Source organism: Hippocampus guttulatus, chromosome 14 (genome assembly GCF_054856545.1).
Source record: "Hippocampus guttulatus isolate MCC_2025c chromosome 14, RoL_Hgut_1.0, whole genome shotgun sequence".
Classification (NCBI taxonomy): Eukaryota; Metazoa; Chordata; class Actinopteri; order Syngnathiformes; family Syngnathidae; genus Hippocampus; species Hippocampus guttulatus.
Window position 1 is genome coordinate 17906588 of NC_141274.1, and position 17781 is coordinate 17924368.

A 17781-nucleotide genomic window follows, 5' to 3' on the forward strand; every position below is an offset into this window, starting at 1 on the left:
GTGGAACGGGTTGGATAATGAAAAGGGCTCTTTACCTTACAAGTGAAGGAAGCCCATAGATTTATGAACATACTGAAGTGAATAATGATAGTCCGCCTTCAACTGCTTTGAGTTGGCTCTGTGTACGACCAAGAGTCTGGATTCTACATGCTCAGGTCCGTACCAGTGAAATTGAGGTCGCAGAGAAAACAACTGGATTTTTAGTAATAGAGACGCTCTCAATATGATAACGTGGAATGGTTGGAAAAACAACGCAGGGCTAGGAGTGTCCGAAGAAAAAGGGGAAACACACAGAGTTATGATCATATGAAAGAGAAGAGTGAAGAGCAGAATTTGATCCCAGAAGCAGGACACCAGAGTGGTAAACTGAGAGTCTTTATGAGCAAATTATGTTAGACATCCCGGGGGAGATTCAGGTAGATGATGAGGTCCTCATGAAACAATGAAGCTTTGCAACCAATTGGTTTGCACATGGTTCAAAGCTTCACGGTACTTCATTTGCTCTCTGCAGCATCAAGTGGTCTAGAAGCCCAAGTGGTCAACAGTGTTGAGAATTCTATGGCTGTTTAAGAAAATTATATGAATGTGCTTGTGTTACTATATAAATAAAATGCAACAAGTGCAATAAAGACAATTTGTTTTTCATTTTTACTCAGAAAAATAGCTTCCCCACAGTGTTAAATGGGTGCTTTTTTTTTGGAAAGTGTTTTACCAGCTTTAGAAAATAATCTTTCACAGGGCACCGATGAAGCTGGGATGCAGACAAATGCAAATGCTAGTTTGCATAAATGTGAATATGCATTTCTATGTGTCTCCCAGTCAATGTTCCCTCTAAACTGTGCAACTGCACACTGGTCGCACACTCTCAGTGCACAAGAAAATAATAATAATAATAAATTTTATTTATAAGCGCCTTTCAAAATACACAAGGACACTTTACAGTCAAAAAAGAGCAATAAAACCACAGATAAAATTATAAATAATAAAAAGCGATGAGTTAAACTAAATATGCAATTTTGGCAATGGATGGCTTTGAATGTGAAGAGGAGTATTTTGAAGTTGATCCTCAGTTTGACAGGGAGCCAGTGAAGCTGTTGGAGGATGGGAATGATATGATGGAAGGAGGGGGTTCCAGTGATGATACGGGCTGAAGAATTCTGGACCAGTTGAAGTTTATGGAGGAATTTGTTGTGGACACCGAAGAGAAGTGAATTTCAATTGTCAATACGGGAGAGACGAGACTGTGGACAAGGATAGCAGTGGAGTGAAGGGTGAGAGAGGGACGGAGACGGTTGATATTGCGTAAGTGGAAATATGCGGACCGGGTTATATTATTAATATGAGAGTGGAACGATCGTGAGCTATCGAGGATGACACCAAGGCTCTTGACCTGAAGGGAGGGGGACACAGTGGAGTTATCAATAGTGAGAGAGAAACTGTTGGTTTTGTGTCGGGTGGATTTGGTACCGACGCGGAGGAGTTATGTTTTGTCACTATTAAGTTGGAGGAAGTTATGTGTGAACCAAGATTTAATTTCTGAAAGGCAGTGTGAGAGGGAGGAGGGTGGGAGGGAGGCGTTGGGTTTGCTGGGGAGGTCGAGCAGGGTGTCATCCGCGAAGTAGTGAAAATGTACACCGAATTTACGGAAAATATTGCCAAGGGGGAGAAGGTAGATAATGAAGAGGAGGGGTCCCAGGACAGAGCCCTGGGGCAGACCGGAAGAGACGGGGAGGGACTGTGAAGTGAAGGAATTGAGTTGAACCCAACCTACATTGAATACACTTCATATTTAGCATGTTTAGTATAAAGTGCCAATTTTGTAAGCAAATAGGGAATGGTATTTCAACAAAAATGGTAAAATTATGTTGATAAGATTTATAGTTTTATGGCTTTAAAATCTCTAAAACCCATTAGCTTCCAGGGGCTTTGCCCCCGGGGCCCCCATCTGGGCCTGTGGCCCCAAGACCCACGGCTGATTTTCAGATTTTTTCATCACTAGCCACTCTCATCCCTGATTAACGAAAAAGAGATTGGCTCTCATCTCCTGTCCCATGTAAATCCGCTTCAATTCCAAACCGCGACTCCCAGTTCCATATACACATCGGCGCTCTGCGCTGACGCTCCTTTCTTCTCATCGTCGGCTCCTCAAGCCACGCATCCATCCAGCCGCAGACTGTCTAACAGCATCGACCTTTCCGCTGAACAAAGCAGGGCTGTGAAAATGCTGCCCATTACAGGCGCAAAACACATGCGCCCCGGGGCTGTCCAGCAACGACAGTCAAATGGCGCTGACATTCCTCCCAATCAAAATCAGTGCTGGTACACACATGCTGCCGAGAAGGCCCAACCACCAAGCACAGATTGTTCTTCTTTGACGAATGTCATGGCCAAAAATGCTGAAAACAATCCACATCAGGAACACACGATGTAACAACATCACCATTTGACAAAACAAAAGACAAAAACAACAAAAATCACGGAATCACGGGTGTTGGCAATGTTCTGTAATGGTGCAAGAGAGAGGCCAATGACTTTTTCTGCAATTTTTACAACTCTGTCGTGTTTTTTTATTTTGTTTTTTTTCCCAAAAGTAGAGTGGGAAAAGGCTACCAGCAGTTTCTTACAGAAGTTGATTCTTTTTAAAATCCTGAGGAAGTGAATTTGTTGTTCGGCCTTCTTAACAATGACTGTGGTATTTCCTTTCCAGGAGAGGGTGTCTGGAATGTGTACTCCAAGAAATTTAAAACTTTGGACTACTTCCACACAGTCATTATTGATGAAATTGGGGGATGGGTCAGCTTTGTGTTTCCTGAAGTCCAATATGAGTTCTTTGGTTTTATTTGTAGTTAAAATCAGGTTGCTTGCAGAGCACCAAAGAGACTGATTTTGGACCTCAGCACGGTAGGCGGACTCATTCTCCCCTGAGATGAGTCCCACCACAGTCGTGTCGTCTGCAAACTTAATGATGAGATTGGAGGGGTGGATGGATGTACAGTCAGAGGTGTACGGACAGTACAAAAGAGGGCTCTGCACACAGCCCTGAGGGGAGCCAGTACTGAGAGTGATGGAGGTGGAGAGGTGGGGGGGGGGCGAGTCTGACAGTTTGGAAAGAAAGTCCGTAACCCAGGAGCAGAGCTGTGTATGAAGACCATGGATGAGCAGTTTCCTAATCAAAATGTATGGTATTGGATTGGATAAACTTTATTGTCAAATGTACTGTATGTGCAACATACAGCACAGATGACATTTCTTCCCTCTTAACATAAAACGAGGAGCCGCTGCGGGTGTCCGCGCCACTATCAAAAGAAAAGTTAACAAAAGAATGACTAAATAATACAAAACAACACGAGACACAGACAACCGTGCACTCTTAACCACTTTCCTGCATACACTTTGTTGTCTGAAGCAGTTATAGACGAAAGAGGAGCGAATCAAAGTATCCTTTTCACCGGTGGATCAAAGACGTCATGCTGCAATGTGCACACGTCTGCTACAAACTAAGCTTGAATATGGTATTAAATGCAGAGCTGCAATCAACGAAGAGCAACCAGGCGTATGAGTTCTTGTGTTCTAGATGTTCCAAGATTGAGTGGAGAGCGATGGTGATGGCATCCTCCGTTGACCTCTTTTCCCTGTAGGCCAACTGAAAAGAGTCACAGATCCTGGATACAGTATTCTAGTTTTTATGTGCCTTTGTACGAATCTCTCCAGGCATTTTGTGACAGTAGGGGTGAGAGGAATAGGTCTGTAGTCATTTAAACAGTTCACAGCATGACTTTTGAGGATAGGGAGGGAGACAAATAGGACAATATTTGAGGCAGGGTGGGACAGTGGCTTGTGACAAAGACCAATTTAAAATTTTTGTGAACACCGGGGCAAGCTCAAAAGCACAGGCTTTGAGTACCTTCCCAAGAACTTCATCCGGACCAGATGCCTTCCTTGGATTCACGGATCTGAATACTTGTCTCACCTCATACTCCCGTACAGACAGTACCTTTTGTGTCATTGTCAGGAAGAAATGAATATGGTGATGTTCTGGTCTTTTCCTCAAAGCGTGCACAAAAGCAGTTGAGCTCCTCTGCTCGTGCTGCCTTGGTGTCGGGAATGATGGGTGAGCTGTTCTTAAAATAGGTGATTTGATCCACGCCCTGCCACATCCTCCTTGTCTTACTGTTTGTGAAATGTGTATCAATTTTCTTTTTGTAGGTTCGTTTGGCCTTTTTAATGCTCCTTTTCAGGTTAGCTCTTGCTACTGCATATAGGGCCCTGTCACCTGATTTGAAAGATATATCGCGAGCTCTGAGAAGGTTACAGGTATGTCCGGTCATCCAGGGTTTCTGATCAGGATAAACCCGAATGTTTTTCTTGACCCTAACATTTTCTTTGCAACTTGAGATGTAGAATAGCACCATCTGTGTGAGTTCTTCAAGGTCAGAGTGTTCAAATAAATCCCAACTTGTCTCAGCCAAACAGTTTTGCAATTCAGAGAGAGCATCTGCAGGCCAGATGTTCACAGGATCGTAGATTGAGTGGTAAATTGAGAGCTTTGCTTTTTGGCTCAGCTCCTTCTCCACCACAACAGACCAATACAACGTCTGCATCACGGCAGAAGCTGCACCGATCTGCCTGTCAATCTGCCTCTCCGTGCTGCCCTCACTCTTGCTTTGGGGCAAGATCTCATCCCAACCTGGAAAGGGCCCTCCACCCTTTTCTGACTGAGGACCATTGTTTCAGATTTGAAGCTGCTGATTTTCATCCGAGCCACTCCGCACTTGGCTGCGAACTGCTCCAGTGAGAGTTGGAGATCCTGGCTAAAAAGGCCAACAGCACCACATCATCTGCAAAAAGCAGAGATGCCACACTGAGGCTGCCAAAGCGGGGCCCCTCAATGCCATACAGGTTATGAACAGAATTGGTGACAAAGGGCAGCCTTGGTGGAGTCCAACCATCACTAAAAACGATTCTCACTTATGACTGGCAAGGTGAACAGAACTCTAACATCGGTGGTAAAGGGTAAAGCCCATATCAGGAGGTTCGGTACTCCATCCTCCCTCCACAGAACTCCCCAAAAGAGAGATTCAAATGCCTTCTCCAAGTCTACAAAGCAAAAGTAGACTAGTTGGACGAGCTCCCATTTATCCTTGAGGACCTTGGTAAGGGTTGAGAGCTGGTCCACTGTTCCTCAGCTGGAAGGAAAACAACACTGCTCTTCTTGAATCTGAGACCTGACTTGCCGACGGACCCTCCTCTCCTGCACCCCTGAATAGACCTTACCATGGAGGATAAGGAGGAGGATCCCTTTGTAGTTAGAACACACCCTCTGTCCTCGCATGGTGGGATGCCTCCAAGTGGCGCGAGGGGGGACGCCGGGGCTCTCGAACCGCTGCAGCGGCTGAGTGCCCACCAGCCGACGGGGAAGGAGGAGGGACCTCACCGGAAGGAGAGACACCCAACGCTCGCCCCGCCGGAACGGAGGGAAGTGGGATTAGCCGCCTCACAACCCTCCTTAAACAAAAGTCAGGCGAGGGCCCTTTCAGGACCCGCACGTGGCACGACGAGGTGGGACCAAGAAGGTTCCCCAGGGGGTGGGGTGGGGATGGTGTGAAGGAAGCGCAAGCAAGTCGGGATGGACAAAAGACATGTGGGTGGATGGGTGAAAGACAGCCTGGTGGGGATTCACCCCCATCCAGGCCCCAGCAGTAGGAGGGGAGTAAGGAGCAGAAACGACAAAAGAAAAGATGAATGAAAGAAGGGGAGACAGGAGGTAAGGAAGGGCGGGAAGGGAAATGGGAAACAGAACTGAAGCTCGGGGTAAGAATGGAGAACGAGTGATAGTCACATGGAATGTGAGGAGATTGAGTGTGAGAGAAACATATAGAAAGAGGTTGAGGAGAGTGGCAGAAAGAGTAAACAAAGAAAAATGGAAAGTGGTGTTGATGATGAAACTAAAAGCAGAAGAAGACGGAGCGGTTTGGTTGTGTGAGGAGGAGGAACAAGTAGCGCTTGTTCATGGGAGGAAAGCCGGAGTGATGTTGAGGGGAGCGGTGTTGAGGACGTGGATAGAGGAAGGACAACAGAAGTGGTTGGAAGAGATAGAAGAGATGAGAAGAGGATATGGGAGAGGGTAGACAGAAAGAACAAGAGAATGGAGACATTGAATGCAAGGAGAAGGTTGAGAGTGAGGGGAGGAGGGAGAGGAGTGGGGGAGATGGAAGAAGAGCTCACCAAACTAAAAGCGGAAGTGAAGGAAACGCGGAAGGAATTGAAGAAGTTGCTGAGAAGGTTGGAAAGAGACTGGTGGGAAGGGGTTATTGAGGAATGTCAGGAAGCGTGTTCTAGAGGGAGACTCGGCAAAATGTACAAATGTTTGAGAAAGTTAGGAAAGAGAGATAAACCGGCTGCTCGGAGCACGATAATGACAGCAAATGAGTTTAAGGTGCATTTTTAAAGCGTGTCCAGGGAGAGGTACGAGGAAGAACCGAGAGTGATCGAGGAGGCGGTTCAAGGAGCTGTAGATCTAAGGGAAGACAGAAGAGCGAGCGAAGCAAATAAGATTATGAATGAGGTGCCTGAGAGGGAGGAAATAATGGAGGCTATGAGTGAGATACGAGAGTCGGCACCGGGAGAAGATGGGGTGAGAATCGGATATATACAGAGTGCGTGTGAGGAAGTGATAGAAAGAGTGATTAAGATAGTGAGGAAGATGTTTGAGCATAGAGCGGACCAGTGGGATGGAAGCGTAAAAGTGGGACTGATGGTACTGTTACACAAGAAGGGGGATAGGAACGATAGAAATAACTACAGAGGAGTGTGCCTGCTGAGTATGTGCAGCAGAGTGTTAGGAAGAGTGTTAGCAAAGCAATTGAGTTGGTGGGCCGAACACCTAAGGCTCCTTGACGAGAATCAAGCGGGCTTTAGGAAGGGAGGTCCACAGCTGATGTGACGCAAATTATGGTACGAATACAGAAGGATGTAGAAGATTGTAAGAGGAAAGTTAATCAGGAAGGGGTGAAGGAAATGAATGATGATGACTGGCCATGTGCAAGACCGCTAGATTTGCGAAAGGCATATCCGAGAGTGAGTAAACCAGCGTTGTGGATGTTGCTTGAACGGTATGGGCTGAAAGGCAGATGTCTAGAGACTATTATGGACCTGTGAAGGGTGGATGCCAGCAAGAGGGTTGCGAGAAGGATGCTCTACATCACCGATCCTCTTTAACATCTTCCATCAGGCGGTGATGAGGCAGGCACTGGCGGCGAGGAGCCGAGATAACAGAGAAGAGAAAATGTTGGTGTGGAGGTGGATACCAGGCGGGTCGTTCGCAGGTGAACATGGCTGGGAGAAAAGGAGCTCGGAAACGAAAGAAGTGAGAGTGTCGAGTGCTTTGTTTTTCGGACGACACTACAATAGTGGAAATGAAAGGAGAGATAAACGAGATGTAAGGAGAGTGAAAAGTGTGATGAATCAGTGGGAAGAGAGGAACAATGAGGAGATGGAGAAGGTGTTGGAGTTTGGAACACAAGAGGGGGAGGAGATCAGAGTGTTAGGAAGTTGGATTGGTATGCAGGCAGATGTGAAAAACAGGATCAAAAGGGCAGGAAAGCTATGGGCGAGTGTGAAAGGGGCACGACTTTCAAAGAGGTGGCAAGGGAGAGTAGGAGAGGCGTGTGTGGAGAGCAGTCTGCTGTATGAAGGTCAGGTATGAACGTGGTTTAAGAAGGATGTGGGAAAACTACAAAAGTGGATGGATAGATGCTATAGGTATGTGTAGAGTGATAGGAATGGAGAACCGCTGAGACAAATGCAAGAAAAGGGAGTGAATATGTATGATGTGAGGAAAATGCTTGGAGTAAAATCTATTGAGTGGAAAATCGAGAGGCGAGTGTTGCAAAGAATTGGACATGTGATGCGTATGGGAAATGAAAGACTAACAAAAGCGATGGTATTAGGGTGGTGGGAGGAACTGGAAGGAAGAGGGAAGATGATGGGACGCAAAAGGAAGATGGTGTTGTACTGGAAGAGAGTAATGAGGAACGCAGGAATGGACTGGACGGAGGTGGAGAGATTAACGAGCGACAGAGAAGGATGGAAGCGGAGCGTGAGTGAGCGTATGGATCACCTGTATAAATGGGAAAATCAGAAAGGTCACAGATATGAGGTGGGAAGGAACGAGGAAAAACTGGAGAGGAATGCTAGGAGGGTGAATGATGGGTTGGTATGTAGGTACGAGGGGTGCGTAAAAGTGTGCAGGAGTAGAGCTGGTCTAACCATGCACGAAAAGCGGATGCACCGCAGGAATGATGAACAGGTGAAGTTTGAGTGTGGGAAAAGTGGGAGGACGTTTGTGTCGAAAGGGAATAAAATAAGTCACGAAAGGAGTTGCGCGGGAGGAGCGTATGAGGAGAAGGGAGGAAGGAGACAGTGTGGAGGGTGTGAAAGGTGGGTGGCAAAAGCAAACTATGCCAGACACGTGAGAGGGTGTGAAAGAGTGGAAAGAGAGAATGAGGAGGAGAGGGGAGAAGGGACGAAGCGGGCGTGACGCGTGGAGGGGTGTCGGGGGAGGACGAAGAGTAATTGGGGAGGAGGGGGGTCGTGGAGGGAGAAGGGTGGCTTGCGGGAGGTGTGGGAAGGAATTGTTGGCGGGGAACCTCGCGAGGCACCAGCGGGACTCGTGCCGGGTGTGGGACCCGGGAGGGGGGGGCAAGTCCCTGACGGGGGCCGACTGCCCAGGATCGGATCGGACACACCCTCTGGTCCCCCTTCTTAAAAAGAGGGACCATGACCCTTGTCTGCCAATCCAGAGTCACTCTCCCCGATGACCGCACAATGTTGCAGAGGTGTTTAAACCCGGACAGTCCAACAACATCCGGAGCCTTGAGGAACTGTGGGTGGATACCATCCACCCCTGAGGTTTATCACTGAGGAGCTTTTTAACCACATCGGTGATTTCAACCTCAGATAAGAGAGCCCACCTCAGAGACCTCAAACTCCGCTTCGTCTAAGAAAGGCTTGTTGGTGGAGTAGAGGAGGTCTTGGAAGTAGTCTGTCATCGACTAACAATGCCCCGAGTTGAGTTTCAGCAGTGCACCATCTCCACAATAGAGGCGTAGAACATGGTCCACTCTGGCTCAATGTCGCCCGCCTCCCCCAGGACGTGAGAAAAGCTCTGCCTGAGATGGGAGTTCCGCCTTCTGACAGGGAATTCCGCCAGACATTCCCAACAAACCCTCACACTACGTTTGAGTCTGCCAGGTCGGGCCGGCATCTTGCCCCACCATCGGAGCCAACTCACTACCACGTTGTGATCAGTTGACAGCTCTGTCCCTCTGTTCACCCGCGTGTCCAAAACATAAGGCCGCAAATCCGATGATACGACCACAAAGTCAATCATCGAACTGCGGCCAAGGGTGTCCTGGTGCCAAATACACATATGGACACCCTTATGTTTGAACATGGTGTTCGTTATGGACAATCTTTGACGAGCACAGAAGTCCAACAAAAAAACACCACTCAAGTTCTGATCGGGGGACCGTTCCTCCCAATCACGCCCTTCGAGGTCTCACTGTCATTTTCCACGTGAGCATTGAAGTCCCCTCAGCAGAACGATGGAGTCCTCAGCGGGAGAGCTCTCCAGCACACCTTCAAAGGACTCCAAAAAGGGTGGGTACACTGAACTGCTGTTTGGTGCATAGGAACAAACAATAGTCAGGAAAGGCGGAGGGAGGCAACCCTCTCATCCACCGGTGTGAACCCAAATGTACAGGCACTGAACTGGGGAGCAATGCCCACACCTGCTCAATGCCTCTCACACATGTTATTGTTTAGGTTACGTTTGGTTTTGTTCCCTCATGTGCCCTTTTTGTCGCCACCTCGTCCTTTAACTTCTTGCTGAGACCTTCAGTGAAAGCTGCCCGTAGTGCGGCGTCATTCCACCGAGCCTCTGCTGCCAGGGTCTGAAAATCAACAGAGATGTCTGCCACAGAGCGGTTACCAGCTTCAGGAGTCGATTAGAACCGTCCACAGCAGAGTTGGGGTGGTCAAATGCAGTCCTGAGTCTGGCAACAAAGTCGGAATAGTTCATCTTAAAAAGCTCATTGTCCGTGCTCATGGCTTCCACCCATGCTCGCGCTCTGCCCCGAAAATTCCCAAGGACATCGTTGATCTTTGCGGAGTCGGTTAAGTAGGATCGAGGGGGCTGTTGTAAAATGAGTCCACACTGGAGTAGGGAAGCCTCGACATCTTTCCAAGTCCCCAAAGAAAGGGTCTGAGTCACTCATATGAATGTCCCGGCAAGTTGTCGATGCAGGTGTCACTCCAGCCAGCGAGGAGAGCCTGGAGTCTTGTACTGAGGAAGCAAGCGTGGAGACCTGACGAGACAACTCAGAGATATGGGCTGATGCACACTGGTTGCTCTCCACAAGAGCACGGATGAGTTGGCCGTGTTGGCCAAGCAGGTTCCCTTGGCTCGACAGGGCCTGGTACATTGGATCCGCTGGGTCCATTCCTGGCCAGTTCGTATTGTGAAGCTTTGCTAGAGATGAGCACAAGACCCACAGGCAGACACAATGAACTCAAATCAGTTTTATTGCCAGGAAGTAGGACAGGTTGAGGTGGCAGGAACGGAAAAAGAGTCAGAATGACCAAGTTGAGGAGTACAGGAATTCTGGAGCATAACGGCTTGGCAGAAGCGAGTACGGCAGGAAGGGTCACTGACAAACTGGCCACCGGTGGCTGTTCAGGTTGGATTTTATCCTGCAAGTGGCTGATGAGATGAAGACTCGCAGGTGTGAAGGTGAGGCAGGTGCACTGATTTGGGAGGCTCCCAGCCCACACTGAAAAAGGTAACAAAACAAAAGGGAGGGGCGACAATTAGGATGAGCAATGGATTCTAACAACCATGAGCAACTACAGAGTGCAAGAGAGTCCAACCCCTCCCAAGAGAATTGTTACCAGAGCCCAGGCTGTGTGTGGAGGCACGTCTGACTATATCCAGTCGGAACCTTGCATACCAGCTCGGGCTCCTGGAGAGGTGACATTCCACATCCCTAGATCTAGCTTCTGTAGCCAAGGATCGGACTGCCAAGCTCCCTACCTTTGGCCGCCACCCAGCTCAATTTGCACCTGACTCCTTTGGCCCCTCCAATAGGTGGTGAGCCCATGGGAAGGGGGACCCACGTTGCCTCTTCGGGCTGAGCCCCATGTGTGCAGGCGCGGCTACCAGGCGTTCACCAGAGAGCCCCACCTCCAAGCCTGGTTGCAGAGGGGGGCCCCAATGACCCGCATCTGGGCAAGGGAAACAAAGGTCCAAGTATTTAATTCATCACAAGGGGTCTTTTAAGCCGTGCTTTGTCTGGTCCTGCACCTAGGACCTGTTTGCCATGGGTTGACCGTGCCAGGGGAATAAAGCCCCAGATAACTTTGTTCCAATGATCATTGGGACACACAAACCCCTCCACCACAGTTAGGTGATGGCTCACGGAGGGGACACTTCATTTAAATATGGATTCACCTGTATGAAACGTGGTGGAGGTAACCGTACGTGGTGTATGTATGACGTCAGTGGGAGAAGGTTTAACAGTAATGCAAGCAGAGCGCCTGTGGAAGTCACTCAACAACATTATTTCAGATTTTGGAGTTCCGCGCACACATAAAGAGCATGATTCAGTGCATGGCCAATTCTTGGGAAAATTTAAGGCTTTTGGGTGCGCCTTATGGTGTGGAAAATACGGTATTTCATATTTTGTGGTTATTTTAATGGGGAAAATCTTTTTGGTAAGTGGATATTTTGGCATCGGTGAGAATAAGATGAGCAGTTTAAAGTTGGAATGGTTTGAATCTGTCAAAAATCTAGAAATTAGAGAAGAAATACAATCATATTTTAGAAAATTTTGCAATTGTAATTTGTAATTTTTTTTGAGTATTTTATTGGTGAATTTTCACCATTGGTAGAAATAAGGTGAAAAGTTTAAAGTTGGAACAGTTTGAATCGGTCAAAGAAAAGTATAAAGGAGAAAAAAAATGTAATTTGCTTTTTTTTTGGTGGGTATTTTAATGGTGAACATTTTTGGAAAGTGGCAATTTCGGACATGTTTAGTATCCTTCCCACGGTAAACTGAATGCAGTGAATGTTTGGAATTTCAAAGTGGAAAAATGTCAATGTGTAATATTGAATCGGCCATTGGGAATCTATGGTGATTTCTTGGGTGAAAAACGTGACATCTTGGGAGAAGGTTGAATTTTTGGAAGGACACGTGAATTTTTGGAATATTTTGAAGTTGGAATGGTGACATTCTGTTAAAAAAGGAATAGCTGGTCAAACAAGTACAATGAATAAAATAGAAGGAAAAGAGAAACTGTAATTTAGCGAAGATGTAATCGTAAAATAACAATGATGGAGTCATGAACTAATGACTGACGGACTGAGTCGGCCTGAAATAATGACAGACTGATCATGACGGAGGACCCCTTGCTGGTGAATGACGCAATGGCGAAATTTACTGACAGGCCCACGACAAGCAGATTTACTCCGAGTCAGTGGTGTTGCTACGACTGGTTTTGGCTCATACACCACAGGGTGGAGTTTCCTCTGCAATTTACGGCCAATTCCAGTCACCATGTTACCACACCACTGATCATTTTATCTAATATCTAGGAAAGATGACATGTTGGTCCACTGATGGTGCCCCATATATGATTGATTGTTTCAGAAAGGTGAAGCTTCATCATCATATTTACATTGCTCAGCCTCTCAAGTTGATTGTTAATAAGTCACTTGATCAGCAGCAGTCAACACTATGTGCTATCCGGGCCAAAGTACGAAAACTGGTTGGCTTCTTTCGAAGCAGCACCACTGCAAATGTATGCTATGTCCTTGGCTCCTGTAGTTTCCTTTTTTGGAGTAAATATTGGTATTGTTTTGACGCCAGCGTAAAGGAGGCACGCAGAAACAAAAACATGATGGCAGCTGCTACCTTCGAGGACGAGCACGACCTCTTGGAGCCAAAAATCAGCATGCTGGACAACACATTAGAATAGTGGGAGAAACACAAATTAATCTATCCAAGGTATTTTTCAATGCCCGTGAGGTTCTGTTGAAGAAAAAGAACTAACTTGAAACACACATTTTTATTCAAAGAATTTATTTTAGTACCTTTATTTTGCATAGAGACCTCAAACATCACACTTGGCATATATTTCTGGTTGTATAATTCTACTAGATCTATGAAAATTGGGAGGCATATGTTATAGCCCAGGGGTGGCCAACCCGCGGCTCGCGAGCCACATGCGGCTCTTTGGCTGGTTCAATGCGGCTCCCAGGCTTTCACACGACAATTGTCGAAAACGCCGCGGCGATGGCGCTGCCATTAAAACAATGGTGCTTAATACATAGAACGTACTACGTCAGCCTATCACCAATCCCGTTACTGGATTGACATAGAGGGCAACCAATAAGATGACTGAATCACCGCTCATGCGCAGACAAGGGCGCTAAGTGCTAAGCTAGTCAGCGAATTACCCCTGTTTTTAAGTCAGGAGTGCATAATACGTCGATCGCAATCGAACAAGAGCCAGCAGACGAGTCCCAAGTCGACCGCGAGTGGTGGGAGGAGGAAATGGGGAAAAAAAGGATTTGTGTGTTTGTGTCTTTGTTTCATTTATGTTCGGGCGCTCAGGCTGTTGCTTGTTGTGGCGTGCATACATATGTGCGTGAGTGCATGGTCGTGTGTGTGTGTGTGTGTGTCAGAGGCCATTGCTCTAAGACTGCAAGGGAAGCTCAGCTTCCCCTAAAATGTCAAAAAATAAGTGATCAAATACAGTATATGTGTGTACATACAATTGTGTGTACATGTCAGTGTTGTGTCCAAAGACCGGCAACCCGAGGCCAAGGACTTGACTCCGAGGCCAAGGCCAAGGACTTGGAAAATTTTCCGAGGCAAGGCCAAGGCCAAGGACTTGAGAAATTTTCCGAGGCCAAGGCCAAGGACCAAGGACTTGCCTCCGAGGCCAAGGCCAAGGACCACGGACTGATTTTGAAGCTGAGGCCTAGCTGAGGACAAAACAATGCTATCATACCACTTGTCAGGTCTTCATGATTTGCAACACCCCTCCATCATAACCCCTTGCACTCCCTAACGCTTGAATGAAGTGTTTTTCTTCAAAGATTAGAACAGTCAGGGTACATGTTATTTATACTGAGAAAAACAAAAATAAAAGCATATGATATACATTTATGAATTAATGTTTTAGTGCAGTAGTTTCTTAATATGAAGTAAATCAACACTCAACAGGCATGACATGGCACGGAAGCAGTGGCGGTTCTGGATCAATTTCACTGAGGGGGCCGGGCTGGGGCCAGGGGTTTTGATGGAGGGGCACATTCAACCCAGGGCTAAAAAGACAGATTCCAAATCTTATTTGACTTTTTATTTCAACAAACTTTGAAAGCATTGTCGTCAGAACATTACAGTGATGAGAAAAAAAAACAGTATTAGGAGGGCTAAAATGTCTGCAAGCGTAACAATACGCCGTGTCCATCTGTTGAGAATATTCAAGCCAGGGGATGATATGGTACCAGCCTGCCTTGAAGCTCCTTCTCCTGGTCCCCATCAAGGTCCTGGGAAACTGTTTTAGGTCTGGCTGCATTGGCGGGTCCTCTTTACATCAACTGATGTCTGTGGACAAAGACAAACCAAAAATATGTAAACACAAGTTCTGCATGGACACAGCATATTCACTAACCCGCTACACTTACATTGCTGAGGCACTCAGACATACACAATTGTCTAAAATGAATTGATTGATGCGATTTATTAATTGTATTCATTATTTTTTTAATTGTATTAAATAAACATGAATTAATACATTCTCAAGTCTGACCGGGGACAAAAATTGCAAATACACTGAAGCTAGATGTTTTACATGCGTATAATTATCCAAATTTTAAAAGGCAATGTCTTATATATTGATCCTGTTAAATAAAAATTTAAATAAAAAGGGAGACTAAAACGTTACACACACACACGCACGCACACACACACACGCACACAGAGAACAGGATCATGTTCTTTTCAGCATCACGTACCTGATGGTCCAGTGCTTGTTGAAGCGCAAATATCCTCTGTCTGTGTCTCACACTCCACTTCTATTGCAGTCTCGTCTTCTCATTCTCAGGATCTTCATTTGTATCCCTTTCCTGCTCCGTGTCCTCGCTCTGAAAATAAATGAATCCCGTGTCCTCTGACTCTCCCTCTCTGGTGCTTTCAACTTGCTCCACTTCAGAACTCTCACCACCATCATCATCTGACTCTCTCTCTGTGTCTGGATCAATTTGTTTCTTTTTCATATAGAAATGTGATGTAATGTCCGTTTTTCTTTTCATTTTTAACATTAAATGTTTAAGTGAAGAGGAATTAGAATTAATAATGCTACTGTTGGGGGCTTGTTTCGTTTTGTGATTTTACATAGAAAATATAAATGGTGTGTCGAAAATAGCACTCGTGTCGTGGCAATTTCCTTCTCTGCGGACTGCTTCTCATTTTCCCGCTCATTTTTAAGTGGTGCAGCGCACTAAAGGGTCCGACTAGAATGTTAAGCCACGCACTTTGGTTCCACCTTTCGCGTCGGCGACTCGGCGCGACTGCGTCATCTACGCTCGGAGGGGGGGGCCACGGGGGGGGGGCAGGATCAGTGCTACAGGGGCACTGGCCCCCGTTGCCCCTACCCCCCCCCCCCCCCCCCGCCAGAACCGCCACTGCACGGAAGACAAGTTGAGAAATGACTTTGCAGAGAAGTCAATCATTGAGTGCAGAAAAAGCTCTCTCAGTGATAATTTTACAGTTTACCGGCAACGAGTCCCAGGTACTCGCTGATCAGAAAAGTATGAGTCCCATTATGCATTGAGAGAGTCCCAAATTTCGAATTCTGAAAGGGTCTACTTATTCAATTGCATATGATAATAACACAAACAACAACATATACTGTACATACAATGATAAACAAATGCTGCAAAAATTTCAATAATTCAGGAGCAGGCCTGAGGATTTCGGAAATTCACGGTAACCGTTTTTCGGTTCCGTCGGATTACCCAATGGGAAACCACGATAACAAATGTTGGGTTCCGTAAACGTTCATCATGGGAACCCATTTTTCTATTTTGACTGATATTCATAATCAAGAATTCTGAAACTCAAAAGTATAATGTTTCAATGGTAAATGTTTGAAAACTATGCATTAACAATGAACATTACATCAGCAGCTGTAAATAAAAATAAATGGATCAAAAACTGGTGTACTCATGTGGCATCATCAGAGTATTTTTTCCAATCTCACACTTGTTAAGGAATTATTCCGCTAGAAGTAGTAGTAGAACATTGTTGAGGAATTTCACCTTGCTATGAGAACTATTGATACTAGTCTCTGTCCTGAACATCTGCTGAAGTACTTAAAACAAAGAATGTAGTGTGAAGTATAGATCCTATTTCCCCTTGGTTAATTAACAGCCCCACAAGGGTTTTCTTGCCTCCACCACCTCATAAAAGTCCCTGAATGCTGTCAAGTGCCTTCGAAGAGGAACCCTAATCTCAAGATTTGTGGACCAGCAGCAGTGGTCTATACTTTGTCATCATATCAAGATCGAACTTTGCTTGACCTTCTTTGTCTCTACTTTTTACGTAGTTAGGTTTAATGGTTATGGTGTTATTCCTCTCTGCTAGTTGTGTTTGTTCAGACACTTGAAAGGAACAATGTAGAATGCGGTTGAAGGTATTTCCTGCTCACTGTTTTTACAATCACCTTTAGTGCCCTCGAACCCCACCACTTTTAGGGCCCCCCTCCACAGGACATGTTTAACATCAAAAGAGGAACTGTTATCTCAAGTATCTGTGTTCCTGCCATCACACCAAATGGTGGGTAGTGGTGGTCTGGTCTCACCTCACCGCTCCCAACTTCTTCCAGAGACACCGGGTCAGATGACATGTTACTTTCTTTGTTTCGGGGATTCGCATGAGAGGCGTACCTCCCCGCCTCTCATTATCATATTGTCTCTATATAATCTCATGAATGTGTTTCTTTGACATTTCCTGATGAAATCTGAGACTCACAGGAGCCCGAATCGATTCGTGTTGCGTTGTGATAAACTGAAGAAAAGACGACGTGGTGTTGGGTCTTCTTCCACATTATAGAGAGATAAAAGAACCTGTGTCCGAGGAGGACCAAGAGCAATTTGACCGCTCCCATTCCTCAACACACTGCAAAGATTAATTGACTGGTAATCATTAATACAGGTAAGTATTGATGTGGCTTGACATCCTCTTCCCAAGACGATGCATGTGTAATCTACTATCAATTTGACGAAAGAATTTAACACACGTCATCATGAGTTCTACCAACAGTTCACATTAGCATTACTACACCTTGTGACGAATGTTTTATTCATAAAGTTACCATGCTACAACCAGTAAATTATAGAATAACCAATACTGTTTCATAATATTTTTCATAACGATTAGCCTACAAATCTAATGACCAACTTGCCTCGTAATCGTGCCTCTCGTCGTATCTTGCGCTCGTGTTCTGTGCATACATCCCAGGTGAGTTTATTGATACGCTCTTTGGACGATTCAAACGAAAAATCAGACTGGCATTCCCATTTCTTAAATGTCGTAATTAGTAGACCTTTGTGAGTTTTTTTCGCCGCCATCTCAAACTTTCATCCGCGCGAGTCCTCAGTTTGCGGACTAAAATAGCAACCCGCATGCGCACATAACGTTATCTGTTGCATCC